The following is a 23,305-nucleotide window of genomic DNA, read 5'->3' on the forward strand; positions in this document are numbered from 1 at the left end:
CCTGAAATTGGATAAACTGAAATTTTTTTTACTCCAAGAAATCCTTTTTATAGTTGTTACATTAATCCCACAATGAAAGGTTATTAATTGCAAACAGCATTAAGTCATAAGCATAAATCTCCTCAATGCTTAACTTTTGGTCATCCTTTTAAATACCCCTTAATTTTGGTCAGAAAAGCATTTAAAGGAAAACTTTTGATACATATTATTTATAAAATCATAAGATTTTTAAAAGGCTTCATTAAAATAAATTTAGAGCTATTTCTAACCAAGTTTTATGACTTACATGCTAAGTGTACTACATATTTCTCTATATAGATATATTTCATAGGTTAATATAAAATATATGTTAAATATATAATACAATATAATTTATAAGTATATAATACAACAGTTAATATAAAATGTTATATGTATTATATGTAATGTTAATAAAAATATAGATATATTTTACAGCTTAAAATTGGTGATCAGGAGTGATTAGAGCTAGACTAAGCCTGTAAGAATCAAAGATTGTCACAGAACTTTGGAAAAGGCAGAAAAGTGCATCTAAATAAAATAGTTATAAAACCTTCATAATATGGACAACAAAACATATTTTGGGGACAATTAGAAAATATAATGATTACCTGAATCGTTTAGAGTTCTCATGGGCATGATTGTCTTGACGCTTCCTGGGTAGAAAATAAATGCAGTTAGGAAAGATTGTTCCATTAAACTACAACACTGTTGTATGCAAATGTCAATTTAACGTTCATTATATGTAGGGCTCACAATGTTATGTGCTCTAAAAAATCAGCAGGTAATTGCTTCAGAAAACACTGCACTAAAGTAGTAAACCTAATACTGATTGACACTGTGTCCAAAAACAACTCAAGGAGAAAAAAATTTTTTAAACTTCAGATTCATATTTTCTAAGATATAAGATTAATATATTAAAACATCTTAGACTTTTGACACAATAAGCCTGGTTCTAGTTCTTTAGATATTAAAAAGTTGAGAATAGTGGGTTTTTAAAAAATTCAACCTACAGGTTTAAGCATTTAAATGTATAAATATCCTTTTCAGGAAATTTGCATGACAGCAAAGTGAAGGAGTCCTCCAGACGACTGTGAATGGCTCAGGAAAACTTGACAACTTAGAAACTATCAGATTTTAAGTGAATACTCAATTTCCATAAGGGAATGGCCAATGTCGTACCCAGAGGATTCTGAGAACTTCAATGCTCAACTCTATCAATTATGACGATAGCTGAGGTACTTCCTTGATAGGCAATGTAGCAGTGCTTATCAAAGTAAGAAAGCTCATACCCTTTGGCTCAGAAATTCCATTGCTGGAAATGTATCCTCACGGATGTACACAAATGCACAAAGTTATATATGTACAAGGATTAAGTCAGTCATAAACTCAGCCATTAAAAAAAAAGTAAGTATAGCTATAAGTACTAATATAAAAGCTCATTCAGGAGATAGTAACATTAGATGTGAAAAAAAAAGTTTATTGCACCCTAGAATGTATTTTATAATCCCATTTGTGTAAAAGAAAAACAAGCAATAAACAGAAAATTTCTGCAAGAATGCCAAACAGATTTTACATTGGTTAAATCACATAAATGGAGCCAGGGAGTCAGAAGAACGGACACAGGAAGGGATTTCTACTTTTAACCTTATGATTTTTGGTAATCTTTATTTTTGCTTATTTTTTTAACCCGGGCATGTTCACATTTTAAATAAAATACTGGTTAAGAAAAAGGATGCCACCATGTAAACGTACTGTATTTTCCCAAACTAAAACTCAAATACTGATTTTATTTCCATGACCAATTTGGTCCCTAACATAGAATGCTACTTTGATGATGATAGTAGTTGCACTTAGAAAGGGTGGAAAACATGGAAATTCCCACATGGAAATTTTGGATGAGAAATCAGAAGCCCCCACGTATTTGTAGCAAGGTATCTATAATCAAAAAGTCTTTCTGCTAATAGCCATGAAGCACAGTAGGTTTGTAAAGCAGTTGTCAGAAAACTAAACAACAAGCATATTAACTTTGGTTTGCTAAAAAGTTTTATTATTGAACTACATTTTTCCCCATACAGTGATTTTCCTATGAATCCCTCTATAGGTAAAAAGGCAAACACTGAAAGAGAAGTGATGGCTTTGTTAGACTTCAATGCAAATAAGAAGAATAAGCATCGTTAAGCCCAAATTGGCTGAATTTTTGTTTAATTAACTACATACTTAAGGTTCATGTAGACACAACCTCTGTCAGACCTTTAGAGGTAACACCCTCCAAAATGGAAGTACAGTGTATTTCCAATTCAAATCAGAAACTTTTGCACATCTTTCCTTAACTCAGAGTCACAGCTTGAACTGAATATCTTCTAGGTTGCTTTTCATATTTATTATCTTATCATGGTATTGATCTATGTATGCAGTTCTGTTGATAACAAGGATGATGACTGCTATTTACTGTGTGCTTACTACATGCACTGGTAGAGTTATACTGGTATAGAGCTTCATGACGGTCCTACGCCACAGGTGTTATTACCCATATATACAGTTGAGGATGATACTTAGGGTCAGAACCAGAATCAAATCCAGGTTTGGCAGACCGCCAAGGCTAAGGGGTCTCACCTCCCCAACTAGCACCTGCCACCCCCAGCTCCACTGCTAAGTTTTATCACAATGTAAAATAATACATCTTCAAGAATATTTTCTCCTAAATATTTTCACTTGACTCCAATACTTCCAATGCTTGAATATTTCATGGTCCTGGGAGAATATCTGAGTTTTGTATGGATTTCAAACAAACCCATAGTGTAAATAATGTTCAAAATCTTTATATTAAAGTATTAATGAAGACAGCTCCTCGTGAGAACATGATTAATTCTCATGACATACAACTGTTTTACTTTGTTCTTTGAGAAGCATTACTTTTAAGGAAAGTAAGAACCTCACAAGTGAAAATTAGGCATATGGTCACTTCCCATTCCTTGGTTTACATAAAATATATAATTTTGCTTAAAACACGGACTTCTAGTTAAACATGTACATAAAATTTTATAAAAAACAGGACTGGGATACTATATTTAATAATTAAATAGAATGTAGTGTTTTCATTTAGCAACAAAGCAATAACTTTTTAAATCAGATTTAATTTTTATGGTTTATAGTAAAAAATTAAAATTATTACACCCTAAACCAGACATATACAATTCTTATTCACTAAGGACATATCATAAAAAGAGAATCACCAAATAAACTTCAAGCAAAAGCAATAATATTTTGCTATTAAAGAACAGATCAGAGACGAAGAAAAGCGATTTACATAAAATTCAAAAGTAGACAATTAATGGTCAGAACAAAAATTATCTAGAATAGTTATTTAATTTTTGATGGGTTTAAGTTTTAGAAAAGGGCTCGTCAAAAAAGTCACACCTACTATTTTATTTAAAAAAAATCAATTTTGCTGATCTTAACAGAAGACCGTCCTGTATTCCAATAGCATTTATTATCCAGAAAATGTTTTAAAATTCACAGCTTTGATCCCAGTAGAAAATGACAATTATGCAAATAGCTTTGGTCAGGAAAGTTTTTAAATTTTAAATTTCTATGACAAACCTGCCTAAGACGTCCTACCATTTCATCATGAAATTAATAAACCCAGTGCCATGCTCCCTACTGCTGTTCAGAGAAGAGCTTCTGTCCTTCTGTCTGAGCTGGAGATCCCAGAAGCATCAGGGACACCTCTGGTCTACATTCCTCTGAACTACAGTGTCTAACTTTTCACTCCAGTGAAAGGCTTAATTAAGAATATTACTAGGGAATTGGAAATCACTCCTATTTCACATGAACCCTTTACATGAGATTTTAAACATATCTGAGCATATAATATTCTCTCCAACACCATCCTTGGACAGCCTTCAACTAACTGCTATCCATAAAATCACTCTCCTTGGAGTTTCTGAGGCGTATAGAAAGGTAGATTGGAGAAAACAGGAGTAATGGGTCCTTTGGGATACTGGTTCGTATTCATGAACCAATAAGAACATGGACTCTTTTCATTAATCTCTTGTCTTCAGTTGCTTTATCTTGGAAACTGAAAAAAATTCTGCAATGCAGACTGTTTGCACCATAGATCTATTCCTGGGCATGGCATGTCTGTCTAGTATTCAAAGTCTCTTTGCTGCTCTCCTCAACTTACACTTAGGGAAAAAAATTCACTTGAAAATCCATAAGGCTTTCAAAGTTTAAGCCAAAGTTTGATAATGACATTTGTCTTTTTTTGCTAGGTGATACTTTTACTTAGCCATCTTACTCTACCAACAATGGCGTAAATTCCTGAGCTTGTGCTGTATTACTTAAATGTATGAAAATGCTTATAAGATAGGGAAATATTTTCCTTCGATCTCAGAATATTATTATAAACCATCAAATGTATTATTGTATATACCTGCAATTTTACCAAAATTTTCTCAATAAAGATCTACTTGGAGCTATAAAGATCCATAGTAATGTGGTTAATTACAGCTACATTACTTCTCTATGATTGTGTAGATTCATTTCATTTTTCATACTCTAACTGTGTGCTAAAAGTAAATCTCTGGTTTTCCCAATTGATTGATATGTCTAAAAATGCAATATTCGAGCAATCCTCATATGAAAAGAAAACAGCCAGTTATCATTTCATTCTCTGAGATTTCTTTATATGGTAACCAAACCCGCGCAAATTCATTTTTGGCATCCATTGCCAACAAAGGAACGGTATTCCAAACACAGCTTCACATTGACATTTAAAATTTTCCCTAATGCCTTTGAGTGCTCTGAAAGGAGTAGGATATTTTGCAAGAGGATATGACTTTTGGCTTTCCTGTGGATGACGCTCCAGCCCATAGGAGTCCTTCGGTTGGTAAAGAAAGGCAGGCATTGTCTAGCAGGCTCAGTGCATTTTTCAGAGGGGGGTAATATTGAAAAAGACACTACCCTCTGCGTGGCTATTTCAGTGGTAATGGAAATAAGGGAATTGAGCAGAAGAAAAGAAAATGATATTACTTGGAAGAGTTGCCATTTTTCTAAAAGTGTGCCCACTCCCTTGGCCACGCTTCAGTCCCACTCAAATAAATCTGGCACCCAGTTAAGTAATTTCCTCAGACAGGCCCTGAAAGGAAAGGCACAGAAACAGCCTCCCTTATAGACCTCCACAGAGGTCTCTTCAGGATAACAGCTGGGTGGGATTGGCAGAAGGGCAGCCTAGCTCTGCAGATGAATAAAGGCCTACAGTATCCAGGGCTGTCAATCTGGGATCTTTTGCTTAGAAAAACACTATCTCAGAAAAAAACTTTACCTCAGGAAATTAATCATTACTTGAGTGGTGGCAAAAGTCAAGTGAGCATTAAATAATAACATCCTAGATAATAATGGTATAAAATGATGGGCAACAAACACTACTTCTCTGCTTCCAATGTTTTAATAATAAAACATTTCAAACAAATTAAAATGGTTATTTAGGTTTTTGTTGTTGAGAATTAGGTGGTATGACACGTGTAAAAAAATATATGTCTTCTGATAGCAATTACTAGACAAAAATTTAGAGGCCATTTCCATATATTTGCTTTCAAAATGCCATAGATCAACTACAAAATATTTTAGGAAATACATGAGCATCTCGGAGCACCGTTGCTTTAATGCTGACGGACCCACAAGTCACTACCACATATGAGTACCGGATGAAGGAAACAAGGGTCTACCGAAAAACCATGACCAGTGCCAGAGCCCAGCTGAATACTGACTTATTTACACAGGATGATTAAAAAAAGGCACCTTCCTGAGAGCCAAATTCATTATAAATGCTTCTTTTATTAGTAAAAACTCCCATAACAACCTTAGTTCTCCCTAAACGGAGCAAGTCGCCAATATGAGGAGGATACTGTATATGATACAAAACCCTGCCAAGCAATTCAGAGAAAAGTAAAGAGGTTGTGATGATCACCCTCTAATTGGACATACATTAAAATCTAATTTGACATCTAAAGCCTAATGGAAAACTGAACTATATTTTTTCCATGTTGGCTACAATGAGCAGACAGTTGTATAGTTTACATATCTGTTCAGAGTATTTGTGACTTATTTTGACTCTAGCATGCTAATTTTAATATCTTGTCATAAATTTTTCTTGGCAATTTTTTTACAATTGTGATTTTGCTCTTCTGGTGCAACGTGTCCCCATTCTATAACAAACGTTATTAGGATTTACTACATAGAATTTTGCATGAAAGTAAACTGTACCAGAAAGAAATTCTCTTAAATGAGGCTATCTCAATTAAGCAAATTATAATTAAAACTGGACTATTATGAAAAACAAAACAAAACCTTCACTATATTTCTCTCCAAATAGGATATACCTTGTTTCTTCCCAGACTGGAAGACAAAGTAAATTCACATACTGGTGTGCAGTAAGTTAAAACTGCTTTTCAAGTTCCATGTAAAAACAATAGAATAAAACAATAAATTTTAGTTATTAACCTGTTATCCTCGTATCAAAAAACTGCATCATAACCGTCTTTGCTATCCACGATGCCAACTCTCTCCACAGGAACTCATGCACAACTTCTGGGAATCTAAAAGATGAACAAGAAGATGTTTTAAATGATGACACCTGTAGTGAATTTAACAGACATGCTTATTCTTCACTCAGAAATGCCTTCCTTGAGAAAAGAAAATCTGGAACTGGATCTCTCGAGAAGACTTTTTCTTTCAAGAAAAAATTTCCTTTCTTTTCACATAGTTTAAATCTTTTGAATAAGTACTTGCATTATAAGAGAATTGTCTGTAACAGCAAACGTGGAAGCAATTTGGAAAATAATGCTAGAGTTAAAACGATGTATTGGAACTAGAAATTATGCCACTGCAATCCACGATACAATTCTGTCTTAAAGCTGAGATTCCCACAAAACTTCTTTTGGTGCATCAGCAACTAAACTCCACAGGATGAAGAACCTCATAGAAAATTCTTTTCTATAGTTTATTGCAGTAATGTTATGTTCTGTGCTAAAATTAATTTCTAAAATAGGAAGCCAAAACCAACCAAAGTAAAATCCTGAGACATAACAAACTCTGGAAAGTAACAAAGAAAGGAACTTTCTCATACTTAGAATTAATTTATTCAAGTCTGATCCAAAAAAAAAAAAAGCATAGAAGGTCAGTCAAACTACTTAATCCAAATAGATTAATCAGTCAACCATCTTAAGATGGTTTATCTCCTGGTAATAAAGGCCCATATAAAAATATTACTACATATCCATAGATATCTATTGTATATTTGTCCATTTTTAAAAACATTGCTCTTTCTTTCAGACAAGTTGTGTTTCATAGGAAGGACTAAAGCATCAAGACAGGACAGTTAAAATGTGCCTTAATCTACTACCACGTCATGTGAACGTTCAAAATGCTTAAAGGAAGCAGTTAGCTTTAATTTTCTCCTCCTTTCTGCACATCACTGCAGTAGCACTTCAGGACACCCTGTTCACTTTGCAACATGAATCATTATAAGCAAGTAGGCCCACTCGGTTCCTCAAAAGACACAAAAGGTGCAAAAATAGCTTCTGCAATTGAAGCAAGAACCACGTCAGCAGCCAGATGAATGTGGGTGGTCAGATAAGATTCTGTTGCTGCAAAGGGCAAATTATTAAGCGAAAGCTAGATTTATTTTCTTTTTTAACTTTGTTCTTCTTGCCTCAAATCAACCATTTGATGGCACTTAAATGACTCTTGACAAGCTCTACCATTCTCAAAATTGAAAGCTTCATCAAAACCAAAGAACATGATTGATTAAACACTGAGAGAATAGTGGTGGGGTCCTTCATATATATATATATATGATAATTAACCACATCCATATTAACAAACCAAAGAGCACCTCTTTTGGAAAAAAAATCAAGTTAAAATGCTAAAGAAACAAAACAAAACTGTACGTTAGCAACACGACCTAAGCTAAAGTAAAGCATGGCATCTCCCAGATAAAAAAGAATAAATCAGGGCTTCCCTCGTGGCGCAGTGGTTGAGAGTCCACCTGCCGATGCAGGGGACACGGGTTCGTGCGCCGGTCTGGGAAGATCCCACATGCCGTGGAGCGGCTGGGCCTGTGAGCCATGGCTGCTGAGCCTGCGCGTCCGGAGCCTGTGCTCCGCAACGGGAGAGGCCCGCATACCACAAAAAAAAAAAAAGAATAAATCACTGAGCTATTTTGCACTCTGAACAGAATTCACCCAAGACATAAATGAGCCAAGATTCTATAGATACAGCTATTTATAGGGAACAACAACTTGCAGTATTCAGTGACTACCTATGATTGGCAGTCCCACAGTCACCGAACTAAGACTTAAAAGAGAAAAAGAGAACGTAATCCTCAGAAGGCTAGCACTGACACCCACTCCTTCCAGCTGTGTTGCAAATATAGACAAGCACCCAACCATTCCCTAACCCAGAAACCATCATTCCTACCAACAGCTTCCACAGGCAAAAGAGAGCACGAAAGTCCTCCAGACAAGCTGTGTCAGGGGCAGTGTTCCCAGTTCTGACTCTACTTTTCCAGTCTTAATCTCCAGGACTATGGCTCCTGGAAATAGAAAATAGTTGTCTCATGATATGCACGTATATCTGGAATTTTAGATTTAGAAGATCCCTCTTTTCACTCACTCAGAGGATTTGAAAATTGTTTCTGTTGTCTGGATTGCTATGCATGACCTCTTCAATGATTGGTTTTCCCTTGAAGAACAATAAAGCGGTGGTCGTAATGTTGTACTTATATTTTACCTCACAGAAACTTCCAGGTAATTAGTGTGATTTTAAAGCAAAGATCTAAATGATATTAACATGAAAGATGTGACACCCAGTTTGGGGATTTTGCACAAATCATTTTGTTGCAGTTGAATTAGTAGTGGCCTCTACAAGGGAGGTAATTATTGTTACTATTAAAATAAAGACGTAGAGATAACCATCTCAGAAATTTGTTTTTGCATTAATTTTAATTGAATTTTTGTGCCTCAGTTTCTTCATCAAAATAAAAGAAAAATATTTCCTCAAACAGTTCTTGAGAATTTGGTATTATAACTCATGCTTATGTTTCCTAGAAATCAGCAGTTCATATAGCATACTTTTTAAACAATGGAATAAAGGAAAGAGAGACTTTTCATTTTTTTAAACTTTACTTTTAGGTTTTTAGATTCATAAGAAATCACTATGCAATGAAACATTAATATTCAATAAAATTAACAAGTTTTCAGAAAATTGTGTTAACAGATCTTGTTAAATATCCCCAAGTCATTTAAAATTCATTCCTAAATATGAGGTGAAAATTATCCTTCACTTTACTAACAAAGTAAAGACTGATTTTTCTGTTGTCTGCAGGTTTATAGGAGAGTGCCTTTAAAATATTTTCCAATCCTCCATCTACTATTTGTAACAAACACTTGGAAAGTTTAAGCATTATTGTTTCTCAGCCTTTCCATTTTTAGAAAAAAAAACCTTGGCATTAGACATTTATTCTTGGATGCTTACAGGTTATTATTACTAAGCTAAGCAAAGGTCATGTTGAGCTACGATTACATAAGTAGGTAGATAGATAGATAGACAGATAGATAGGCAGAGACAGATTTTTAAAAAAATATCCATTGTTGGTAAGATTCTTTATTATTTCATTTCTCTATTCTTCCAAATTATTTTAAGACAAGTTATGGTTTAATGGTTTACTACGGTTAAGGCTTTATTGGCAAACTTCTCATGCAAATATAAGTGCCTCTCATCACTCCTTTTACTGAGGTTAAACACATACAAACTAGATCATAATTTCAGTAGAAAAGCCAATAAGATATTCCAGTTACACTTTAGATGAGAGTTGTCACAATTAAAAGTAATAATTATGTGCATCAACTCTATGGGAAAAGTGGCAAATAGGACCTGGAAACAAGATATGATCTTTATATTTCTTAGTTAAAAGGAACGTTTAAAAGAATGAACACCACTCTTCATATACTAGAGAAGAGATACTTCTTTTATAGAAGGGAGTAGAAGGGATTCAAAAGCACTAGGTAAAGATGGGAGGAGAGTACTGAAAGATAAATGCACGCTCAAGATACACTTTATCAGGGCTTCCCTGATGGCGCAGTGGTTAAGAATCTGCCTGCCAATGCAGGGGACACGGGTTCGAACCCTGGTCCGGGAAGATCCCACATTCCACGGAGCAACTAAGCCCGTGTGCCACAACTACTGAGCCTGCGCTCTAGAGCCAACGAGCCACAACTACTGAAGCCTGGGCACCTAGAGCCCATGCTCCACAACAAGAGAAGCCACCGCAATGAGAAGCCCACGCACCGCAACGAAGATCTCTGCAAATAGAGAAAGCCCACACGCCGCAATGAAGACCCAACACAGCCAAAAGTAAAAATAAATAAAAATTTAGAAAAAAAGATACACTTTATCAAAGTGTACCAAAAGAGGCAAGTTTTCCCCGCTACAAAAAAAGACTCTAAATGGGGTCACTGTTCCACCTGGAGTATCTGGAGGGGCAAGGTAAGAGGCACTTAGGAGGTGGTAGAGAAGGCAGTTATAGGCTGGGAAGATACACACAAACACATACACACACACACATACAACACACACACACAAACCCTGATCAGTGTGATGATCTGATTATAAGCTCAGATCTTTACAAACATTTATGATATGAAGGTAAATGTTGGGATTGAGTTCGGAATGTAAAGAAGATGAAAAAGGGTTAAAGAGATACAAGTAGGAATGGGAAAGAGTGTTAATCTGGGAGCATGGGGCAATTCATTGCTGGGACAACTAAGTAGAAGGCTTTGAAAAGTCAAAAGTGTGTCTGGGAAAAAGTTTTCACAAGAGGAGGATGGGGCAAACGGAGTCAAAATTCGCCAACTCTGCCATTTTGTTTAGGGTTCCGGTTCTGGAAACTGCCGTAAAAATGATCTTAGAGCTACCTTTGGTCTATTGCCACTTCTCAGCAGGTCCTCAGTGCTGGAGCACAGGAAAGATACAAAATAAAAGCACTGCGTAAATTAGAACTACTAAAAGCACAAAAAAGTAGGTACATGTGAATTAGTGATTGTAACTTAAGCCTCCTTAACTAGGGTTTCTGACTATTTTATGATACTTTTAGAAACTTATAGAATGTCCATATTTGTCAGAAAATGAGCTAAGTTTACAAAATACAAAAATGGAAAAGGCAAGCTCTATATTTAAGAGCTCAGAGCCTAGAAGGGAAACATTTGTGAACAAATAAGTGCAACAAAGTGTTTTAGGTGCTTTGAGAAAAATATAAACACAGTACAGGGGGAGCACAAACAAGGAAGTTGGCCAACCCTACCAAAAGAAGTAGAAAAGGTTTTAGAGAGGCAGTGATACTGAGTAAGTCTTTAAAGAAAACTATGTGTGCTAATATACAAAAGCCCACAGTTCTCAGTGTTAGATTTAGAGATAAATACATTTATCAGATGAAATAAAAACATAAGACTATCATTCCTGAGTTGCATATACTTTAGTTTAGTGTGGTGAAAGGTTGGTTCATGGGGAAGCTTAGGAATAAGGTGAATGTTCTAGTTAATACAACCTTATGGTTAGGTAAAGACGACAGAGAAATAATTTTTGTTTTAACATCTGCTAGTGATTATTTTCCAAAGTACATTAGCCTTCTCCTTGAGTTAATTATAGTTTCCTGAACATAATTTAATCTTTCTTTGATGATTCAGGATCGTATAGTGCTCTCTGCTCCGTACTCTGCATCTGGACTGTGATTGTCTGGTACTGGCAATGCGAACTTCTCCCCCACGTGTATTCTTACACACATGTCAAGTTTTCTAAGATCAGGGTTGTAACTGAGATTTTTTTTTTCCTGACCACATATTTGACATCAGACTAACTTATTTTAGGAGCAAATATATAACCATCCACTTCTATCACAATTACTTGTTAAGCTTATTCAGTATAGATAAGTTTTCATGTTTATAGTAGAAGATCGCCACAGCTGTTCTTTTAAAGAAACAGTAAAAAAAAAAAAAAGAGTATATAAAGTTTTTTTATTTAGTATTGTGAAAGATTTTAGAAATCATTGAACCCATCAGCCAAATAATAGGGGAAAAAAAGCTGAGAACCAGATAAGTTAAAATACTTGCTTAAGCACTCATAGGTGGTTATGGATGAGTCTGGGCTATAGCTTAGGTCTTCAACCTTTCAAGTCAACTATTTTCCATTATCCATATTACTATCTTATCTAAAGTTTATTAATCTGGCCCCATTGCAGAAACTGACTGAATGAATAAAGGAATAAAAAAATGAAGAATAAATAAAATTGAACTTAGAATGAGCAAAGACATTTGTCATCCATACCTTAAAGGTAATCAGTCAAATGAACAGAAAATAACAGTAGCTAAAAACCAATGTTCCATTAAACTGTTTATCAATTTTTATTCCCAAAGCAAGGACAGCTCTTTCATTGACAGTCAATGGAGGTAAGCCCTTCGGTTCATAAAATCAAAATTTCACCAACAAGGCCTATAGACATATGGTACCCCATCTCCACAGGTACTACTTCTCTTGCAGAATGGTGTTTGCTGACTTGCTTTTGCAAAAGAACAGGGCCAATTAGACGTTTTGTATAATTAAAAAAAATTTTTTTTGTTTTCTCATGTGTGATACATTTTATTTTTATATTCTCACTTTCATTTTTCTTTCCCTTCCTTTCAATTCCCTCTATTCTATCTCTTAATAATATTATGGCAGGTAAATAACTCCTTCTTGCCAAGCTATCTTAAATATTTATTCTTTAACTTGATATTTGGAGGATAAAACCAAAGGAGGACTATTTGACTACTATACTCTAATGAGAAATATGACATAACAAAGTCATAACTCCAAGGTATTGTTTTCTCCAGTTTTATCTTTTATGGCACTTATGGCTACTACTTGGTTACTATTTCAGTATACTTAAATAAGGTCATGACTCTTTCTCCAATTCTCCTTTTACTCCTGCACGTGCCAAGATTAGCATACAGAAAAGCCAATGTTAACTCTGGAGTATGTAAACAAAGAGAATGAAGAAATCAAACGGTAAAATATGCATTATATTCTTGAGTATGCATAAAACAGGCTGACCTTGCCTGAAGGAAAATCCATCTCTTAGGGAAGAGTCTCCCACATCAATGGAAATAATACCAAAAGTAATGAAAGCACAGCTGAAAACTTGAATTCCATTCCAATATTTCATGCTACAACTGATTCTCAGATGTAATGAAAAAAAGTGCTTTCAGTCTCCCTCCCCTAGGTCCACGATACAATAAAGATCCTTCAAAAAGAAATCAAGGCAAGGCCTATGGCATTTCGTGTAACCTAATCAGATGGGCCCTATCCACTGTTAGTAACTGAGCTGCTGAAATAATCAATTCTGTCTCTTCTCTTGAAAAGCTTTACAGGGAATGGGGAAATTGACTCATGCGCCAGTGTAGAGGTATACAACCTCAAATTTTTTTTTTTTTTTTTTTTTTTTTTTTTGCGGTACGTGGGCCTCTCACTGTTGTGGCCTCTCCTGCTGCAGAGCACAGGCTCCGGACGTGCAGGCTCAGTGGCCATGGCTCACGGGCCCAGCCGCTCCGCGGCATGTGGGATCTTCCCGGACCGGGGCACAAACCCATGTCCCCTGCATCGGCAGGCGGACTCTCAACCACTGCGCCCCCAGGGAAGCGCCAACCTCAAATCTTGATTACACACTGTCCAAGGATTGGTGAGGCAACAGGCTAAATAAACGACAGGGTACCAAACCTCAAGAGTTTAGAAATGGACATAAAGTTAGAAAACAACAAATAATCTGAATATCAGTTATTAACAGAGTTTAAGAAAGCATATGCTCAAGAAGGGTTTGAACAACCAGGTAGGACTCAACAGAGGTAAGTGGTTCAAATGGAAGCCATGCTTCATCCAAATGACGTTACCAGAAAAGCTTTATAATCACCTCTGCTATGTGGTTATTCAGGCACTCCCCTGGCACTTTGATAAACTCTGGATGGCATTTATATGTTCAACCTCATCTTGGAGTATGTCATCACCTACAAAGTTTAAGGCTAGAAAAATGCTCAAGTTTCAAGCAGGTGTTTATAATATCCTAATAGGCAAACTCTGTCAGACAGTTCCAGAATTTCATCTACTGGCTCATTCACTCAGTCAAATGATATTTTTTCCAAAGCTTATATATAGTAATGTAATGAAATAAAATATTATTGGAAATCAAATTTCATATTACTTTGAGTTTGAATCTAGATATTATTGTCTCAGTTATCCATCTAATAATTTATATCAATTTCAATGACACCAAGTATGAATTCAAAATAATGTACACATGTGGAATTCAAAGATAAATAAGACAAGAATCCTTTTTTCAAAGAGCTTGCTGTCTAGTGTGTGAGAAAACCATATAAACAACAAGTTGTAAAAGCTACAGAGGCATAAAATGATATTATAGGAGTACAGAAACAAGAGACTGGGCATGCTACACTCTCTTAGGTCTTAAAAGAATGCTAGGATTTGGTAAGTAGAGATGCAGAGGAAAGGCATTTAATATGAACATATCACTGTGCAACAGAGAAGAGCAGGGGATGCTGAAGAAATAGCTGGTGTGACTAGAACATTTGGCATATTGAGGTAATGGGAGTGAGGGCTGAGAAGGAAAGGTGGTGACAGGTGTTAAGGGAACTTCATTTGGTAGACAGTGATTGCCATCAGAGACTGCCATAATCAGACATTTTAGAAAGTTCACACATATCTCATCTCCCTTCTTGGGCAAACTACAAATGTGTTACCTGAAAAAGAAACAAGATTGAGACGAAATTTGCTTTAAGATAAAGAAGGCTTGGGATTTCCCTTGTGGCGCAGTTGTTAAGAATCCACTTGCCAATGCAGGGCACACGGGTTCAAGCCCTGGTCCGGGAAGATCCCACATGCCACGGAGTAACTAAGCCCGTGCACCACAACTACTGAGCCTGCGCTCTAGAGCCCGTGCTCTGCAACAAGAGAAGCCACCGCAGTGAGCAGCCTGTGCACCACAGCGAACAGTAGCCCCTGCTCGCCGCAACTAGAGAAAGCCCACGCACAGCAACAAAGACCCAACGCAGCCAAAAATAAAAATAAATAAATTTATTTTTTAAAAAAAGATAAAGAAGGCTTGAAGCTAAGGGGGAAAAGATACAAGTGATAAGATCATTAGGGAATAAACTCTTGGAAAAGTAGGAAAGAAAAGGGAACTCAAAGGCATAAATTAAAGGATCGGTTTCCGAAGAAAGAATGAAAACTTCTGTTTTAGACTGGAGGAGAGGAAGGAATAATGAAGCAAGATGACCTTTTAGATAGAGAGAAAAGAAACTGAGAATTCCCCTTAAGATGTTCTTAATCTGCTCAGAAAAGCAGAAGGCTGGTCATCTGATGGGTGTGAGGGAGCTAGAGCTTGCTGAGGGGCTTGATGAGTCTAAACGGCTATTTTCCCCGAGTACTTAATGCATTTAACAGCCTTAGGAAGAATACTATTTCTTATTAGGCTATTTAAAAGAATATTTTGCACCAGAATATATGTAAAAGTTATCTAAGTTGATAAATATATCTAAATAACATAATTATATCTAATAATACAATAAAATATATAAATTTATCTTTTATTTTTCAGTAAAACTCTGAAGATGATGAACTATATAAGCCACTATCTGTGAATAGATTTAAAACAATTTAAAAAAACTTTATATACTCTTTTTTTTTTTTTTACTGTTTCTTTAAAAGAACAGCTGTGGCGATCTTCTACTATAAACATGAAAACTTATCTATACTGATCGTAGAAATGTTGTAGAGTTTAAAAGATCAAACTGTTAGTTAATATCTGGATACAGATTCCTTACCTTATTGAATTAACTACATATATTCAACCACATATGAAATATACTGAAGGTTAAAAAAGTCATTTGAATGTCCCACAGGATATAGGACACTGGCTGGCAGAGTAGGAAGTCAATAGATATTTGTCAGTTGAGTGAATGGATGAATAAATAAATATGAATAAATGAATGAAACAATGAATGAGTGTGAATATGCCACGTGTGTGTGCCCAGCACCTGAGAAAACGCTCTTCTTGATTAACGACTGAAAAAGAGCTTCATAAACCCTCAGACATCGAACACAGATGGGATCTTGGTAAGTCCACCACCATGTGGTGGACCATCAACAATTGAGGACATGGAAACCCCTCAGGACTAAGTGACTGACCTAAGTGGACTTCATGAAAGTTGAGCATCCCAAAACCTCAAAAAGGGTTGGTTTCAGAATTTCTGGCACTTTTTCAGCTACCAAACACAAAGAGAAATTTTTTGCAAATGTTGAAAGGTGCAGAGAGGTTATTTGTTATTTAGAAGTTTAGGTAGGAAAAAAAAATGTATATATATATATATATTTTTTTACCAAATAATAAGTTTAAACATCCAATCACTCTACCTTTTGTTAAGAATCTCATCTCAACACAGTAACTAAAGTAAGCAATTAAGAGTTAGGCTTAAATCTCTTTACCCAAGATGTAAGCAATAAAATATTAATTTAACTTGTTCTCGCCAATTTCTCACTCTTTCTTTCCTGTCTCCTTACTGATTGGAGTGGTCATTTTAACTGCTAAATACCTGTGAGGTCTGAGCTGATTCTATGTATACTTATGTCAAATATGTAAATGTGAAGGTCACTGAAAACCAGGGGAAAAGATTGTTCCTGGATTAGAACTTGAAGCATGGAGGCAACATAGCCACAAACTTTTGTCTCTGCCCTGAACGGTGGTCAAGACGAGTAAGGCAATGCTGGCATCAATGGCCCTCGTGATATAAAAAGTCATCACTTGGCATTGATCATGAATATTTTTACTTTTGCAGTCTTAGCGTACATTTACCTTACTGACTATCAAGATGCTGGTCTACTCACTAACTAGAAGGGCAGAATGGGGTAGTATTTAAGGCACTGCAATCAGACTGTCTAGGTTCAAATAAATCATGAATTAAGCATCTACTAGATATGTGACCATGAAAATCTTAGCACAAAGGGAAGTAATAATATCAAATATCACCTATCAACCTCATTTAATTGCGAGAATTCAATGAGACCCACTGAATTCAATGAACCCAAAGCAATTAGTAGAGTGGCACGTGGCAATTGTGCAAATATTATCGTTGTTATTATTATGGGTTATAACTGCTCTCAGAGACTTTGCCGGGCCCTTGGTCACTCCAATTCCAAATGGTACCAGGGTGTAGAGCCAACCTAGAATGTGAAGCAACTGCACTGGATGACCATGACTCAGTCAAGGTGCCTTGGTACTAAGTTAAGACCCTGAGTCTAGGTTGAGATCATCATGCACAAGGGGCACAGGAAGGAGGAAGGGATGCCTGGTTGCACTTCCTTAATGAAATTTTCTCATTAATTGATAACTGTTAGAGACTGAATGTTCACGTCTCCCCCACATTCACGTGCTGATGCCCTAGTCCCCAGTGTGGCTACAGTTGAAGATGGGGCTTTTAAGGAAGTAGTTAAGATTAAATGAGGTCATATAAGTGTGGGCTTATAAGAGTGGGCTTATATCCTCCCACACTGAAGTGTCTTTATAAGAAGAGACATCAGAAAGTTCTCTCTCAGTTTTTCTCTCTGCATACACACAAGGAAGAGGTCATGTGTGAATGCACAGTGAGATGGTGGCCGTCTACAAGCCAAGAAAAGGTCTCAGAATGTAACCTACCTTGCTGACACCTTGATCTTGGACTTCGAGCCTACAAAATGTGAGAAATTAATTTGCTGTTTAAGCCATCCAGTTGGTCGTATTTTGTCATGGCAGATTGAGCAGACTAATACAATAATTTAACACAGTTTTACAAAAGTACTAAAGTTGCTCTGATGAGGAAGAAAATGTGCAATGAGAAGAATACTGCATTTTGATTCAGGAAATTCCTACCCCTGTGCTAGTTCTAATATCTTGTAGCTGTGTAATCTTGGACAATTTATTTAACCTTTTTGATCTTTCTTTCTTCTCTCAGAAAATGAAAACAATAATTCCTCCCAATCAGGGTTGTTGTAACTGGATGTCTGTCACAGTAGGTACTCAATAAATTAATTTTTAAAAGATAGTAAGATTAAGGGGGAATCCTGCGAGGAAGAGAATACAATAACTACAGATATCGTATCTCATAATTCTATATTACTACCTAAAGCAGAACATTGCAATAGTCATGTTGTGCTTTATTCCATTAACATTAAGGAAATATTTATTGATGGCCTGAATATTCACTTTTATGGTATTGTTAGTGATTGCGATGATTTGTTTCAGTGTTTTAATCAATAATTTGTCAAAGAAAATTGATGATGATTCTATGCCACGTTTTGGTTTCCAAATTTAATGGTAATGAAAATATGCATTGCTTGCTACTGTGGACAAGGCAAGGTGTCTATTCCAGTTTATTTAGCAATTAAAAAGGAGCTGTGCAATTTACAAGTTTTAATTGCCTATTTAAAGTGAAGACAGATGAGAGAAATTTATCTGGTATCAGTATTAAGAAGAATTTTATTTTTGCTGAAAACTGACTTTATAGACACTACATTTTAAGCCTATTTAGCGTCGCTTTTTAAGTTGGCTGCTAGAAAGCAAACATCTAAATTTGGGGCCTTTCTCTAGGAAGTATCTAGGCCTTGTTGGCATGTATTCTGATCATTAACATCATTTCTAGCTTCAAATACTAGTCATACCTTTCTTTTCTACTGTCTCATGCTCACACTTACTAATTTATACACATACACACCTCAATAATGAGGAATATTACAAAGACATAATAAATGTAGCTGGGAACTGTTTCCAAAATTGAATCTATTTGTATATTTCAATAGTGTTTGGGCAGCACAACTGTGAAAATTAATTGGTTCCAGGTATATAAAAAGTAATGTGGAAACTCCCCAAGTATTTTTCTTTCCTTCAGCCTTCAACTGTATTGATTACAAGAAAAGAAAGGATTTCATAAATACAACAGAAAAGGTACATATAACACAACTCAAGAAAAACATTAATTACTTTTCCTTCTCTAAGGAATTGCATATGAATAATATGGAAATAATATGGTCAAATTATATTATCTTTGAGACATGGTCAAATTTTCAGCTACTGTCAAGGCTCAGCAGCAGACGTGGTAAATGCATCTGACATATTCTTGGACACAGATAACTTACACTGGCAGATTCTACATGCAGATCCTGTGCAGAGTATTGAAAGGGTTGGATGAATGTTTTTTATTTGTTGAACATCCATAGGGTATAAAATCAGATTTGGACACATGTACTTTAACAAGTTTAGAATCCATTTGATCAGAAAGTATTTCAAGTCTCAAATCAACCTCTACTTTAAAGGTAAAAGCATCGTCTATCATAAATGTTACTAAAATTTTAAACAATGAGTTAGAATATAAAAGCCATTTTCAGTGAGGATTTGATTAGCCATCATATGTGATTTAATTTGCTCTTTGTTTTCAAATAAATCTAAATGCTGGAGAATGTGTGTTTGGATTCATAATTTTGGGTTTCAGTCAACATTGACCAGTATCCAATATGGGCATATTAGCTTGATTTCTATATTCTTCACATTTATATAAACGATTGAGGAACACAATTTAGATAATGCAACCAGCAATAATTCACCCTGAAAAAAATTATAATAAATTTGAAAAATATGCTTTGGTTTCAGCTGTAAAGCTGTTTGCCAAAACCTGCAGGGCTACAAATGGTCTTAATTCACACATTATTCATTGACTCCACGTATACTGATGTTATTTGGAATCTCACTTTCATTCTCCCTGATATATCACTGAAGGGAAAATAATTTGTTTAGAAATTTTATTAAGAATTCTTCATTAGCACAGATTCTCATCAAAACGACAAAAGTAGAGAAAAATAAGCAAAAACAATTAAGCAAATAAAAACACAAAGAAGATTACAAAATTAACTATTTTATCGTATTGTCTAATTTATCAGGCTTGCTCTGATTTCATTAAAGGCCTTGGACTAGGCGCCAGAACTAATTTTACTGCAGCATCTGCTCTCTGGTTTTAACATGGGTGTACAAGTAGATTATAATATTTCTTTTAATTGATAACTAGCAATATAGAGAAGAAATGTTTTAATAATATCTTGAGTATGTACATTATTTTATTTTTCACAGCTTATCATTTCATCCTCATAATTTCCTTATATGGTGAGAAGAGCATGCGGAAATTGAGGCTTAGAAAGGTTAAGCGATTCTCAAAGCAATCTCTCAAATCAGTGAGTAGAGACCTGGCCTCCTGTCTCCTAGCCCAAGGCCACTTCCGTGGACCACAGAAGATCCTATAAACGAGTTTTAAGAGAGCATGTATGGGATTCGTGGGCAGGAGACATAGGTTTAAGATCCCCTCCACCATGGACTGACCTTGGGTGTGGTTCCCTTACCTTCTCTGAGCTTAAATTTCCTCATATACAAAATGGGAATAATAAAGGTACCGGCCCCATTTTTCTACCGCTCAGTTGGTGAGTCAAAAATTGAGAGGACGTGAAAGTCGGTGACATGAAAATTTTAAGTCACCGAATAGTAGATATTAATGTTGTTGATACTCATGGGCAAATCAGTTTTGTTGGTAAAGAAACAAAAACAGAAGAAATTAAAAGGCCTGAGGCTTAACTAATACTTCCTACTTCCCTGATGGCCCTGACCAAGTTCTATCAACACACAGTAACCCGTCAGAAAGCTTTCTACATAATAATGTGACTACTCGATGGTCAAGCAAGGTCAGCCAAAACCTTCTGTATGCATCTACCAACAATAAACTTATATTCATTTTATGCCTTAATGAGAAATGACTTTAGCATCCACCCAACAGTGAGATTCCATTGACAAGGACCTGCAAAGGCTGGAAAGGCTGTAGACACGTGAGCCCTGCTGCGCTGTGGTGGGAAGATGCGTCAGTGAAAGGAGGTTTACGGCTCGTCTTAGTGCAGGCCCTGCGACATCTTCACCCCAGAAGCTAAAAACGGCATTATTTCAGCTGTGCCTGCCACAGTCTACCGTAAGCATCAACCTTTAGTTTAGTAAATGGGAGGGGACACATGAAAAAAACACTAGGATCACTAGTGTTTTTAATTGTAGGGAGTCACTGATACCCTTGAAAACCCTGAAATATTCACATCTGCTTAGTGATATGTAGCCCATAAAAAGGACAGGGCTCTGCGTTTGCAGACACATGGCATATTCACCCTTAATGTTTTTCTATATTTGGACCATGGCCCTTTTGACTATCACAGTCCCTTCTCTTCAGATCTGTTAACAATAAAATCCATTTTTCAGAACCTGAAGATGTGTGAACAAGAGGGCAGAAACAGTGCAATAAATAAGCCTGTGGAAAACCTTCTTTTATTCCCTGCTACCATGACTTGTTTCATAAAATAGATCTTCCTTTCTTTTCTCCTCATGGAGAAAGGGGCACAGAGAGTGGAACTCCTTACTCATAAGAAAAAAAGCAAGAGAAAAGAAATAATACGGACATAGTACTCAGAACCAAAAAATACAAGCACATCATATGGAAAATATTTATAAATAGTACCTCCTCACCAAGGGTTTACTATAAATGGAGGGTTTTCATATTCTTGTTAGCTTATTTTCTCTGACAAAAACATCTCAGAGAAAATTTCAAGTGACTATATCGCTATGTGATTTAATTTCCATGAGATACAAAATAAGGGTAGAGTGTAAAATAGTTATACTTCGAAGTTCTGGATGGGAAATTGGTATTTTTATTTTCATTAGGCATTAATTAAACTTGACCTACACAAGTGAATCCAAACATCGAACTGAAATATTTAGTTATAAATTGTTTCACAGCCCTTTCCTGCGTGGAACAAAGAAAATACTTGTAACTCATCAAAAAGCAATACATTTGAAATACTTTCTTCAAGGAGACAGCAATTAGGACTTTAAGCGAAAATTGGCACAAATCATCTAGACAGGGAATGGAGACAATGTCATCCGAAATTGTAAACAAAGGGCTATTTTTCTGGTATAGCAGTTTTCCCGTTGTGTACATATGTGTTTGGTATGCCCAAATACCATGTACATATATGTGCCTCAAAAATCCTTCCCTGGACTTCCCTGGTGGCACGGTGGTTAAGAATCTGCCTGCCAATGCAGGGGACATGGGTTTGATCCCTGGTCCAGTAAGATCCCACATGCCGCGGAGCAACTAGGCCCGTGCGCCACAACTACTGAGCCTGCGCTCTAGAGCCCGTGAGCCACAACTACTGAGCCTGCGTGCTGCAACTACTGAAGCCCGCATGCCTAGAGCCCGTGCTCCGCAACAAGAGAAGCCACCACAATGAGAAGCCCATGCACCGCATCGAAGAGTAGCCCCTGCTCACGGCAACTAAAGAAAGCCTGCGCACAGCAACGTAGACCCAACGCGGCCAAAAACTAAATAAATAAATCCTTCCCTTTGTTTCTAATGTGGTGATATTATGTCAAGAAGACTGTTATAAGTAATTATGAATTGAGCTTCTAGGTAATAGCAGGTAGTGCCTGTCAAAAGATTTTCATCCTGAAAAGCCACAAGAAATTGTCTCTTCCTTTGATTTGTGTGGTGAGGAGAGGAAGTCAGGAATCTCGTCTGTCATTGCTGCTACCATGAGGGGAGCGAGCCTAATGACAAATCTGATACACAGAGGAGACACAGTCAAAAAATCCCAACAGAAGAAACCAGATCCTGAAGGCTTCACAAGTCTCTGGATCAAGCCTAGCCTGAAAGCACACTACCCCTGGACTGTTGAGGTTCATGAGCCAATAATGTTTCCATTTTTGTTGTAGAGAGTTGGGTCAGGTTCTCTGTTCTTTGCTATCAAAGGCATCATTATACAAATACTATGATTAAAACACCTGGGCTGGTGTTTCCCACTTCCTAGATCTACCTCCATGAACTTGAAGAAGGCCTGACGCCAAGGAAAGGTGTACAGTCTTTCACCAGGGTTGCAATTTTCTGCCTCACTCTCTCAAAATAAAAAGTATTCTGCTCCTGACTGCTCAGGGTCACAGGTGACCCCACGAAGATTGTGTCAGGATGATGAAGTCCATGGACTCTGGAAGAGAACTGGGTCTCAATTCTAACATACCCACCAGCTGTGAGACCTTAGTTAAATTACTAATTCTACTAACATCTGCTTCTTCATTATAAAA

The sequence above is a fragment of the Delphinapterus leucas genome, chromosome 12 (genome assembly GCF_059928025.1).
Source record: "Delphinapterus leucas isolate spDelLeu-1000000601 "Yukka" chromosome 12, BTC_Dleu_Yukka2, whole genome shotgun sequence".
Classification (NCBI taxonomy): Eukaryota; Metazoa; Chordata; class Mammalia; order Artiodactyla; family Monodontidae; genus Delphinapterus; species Delphinapterus leucas.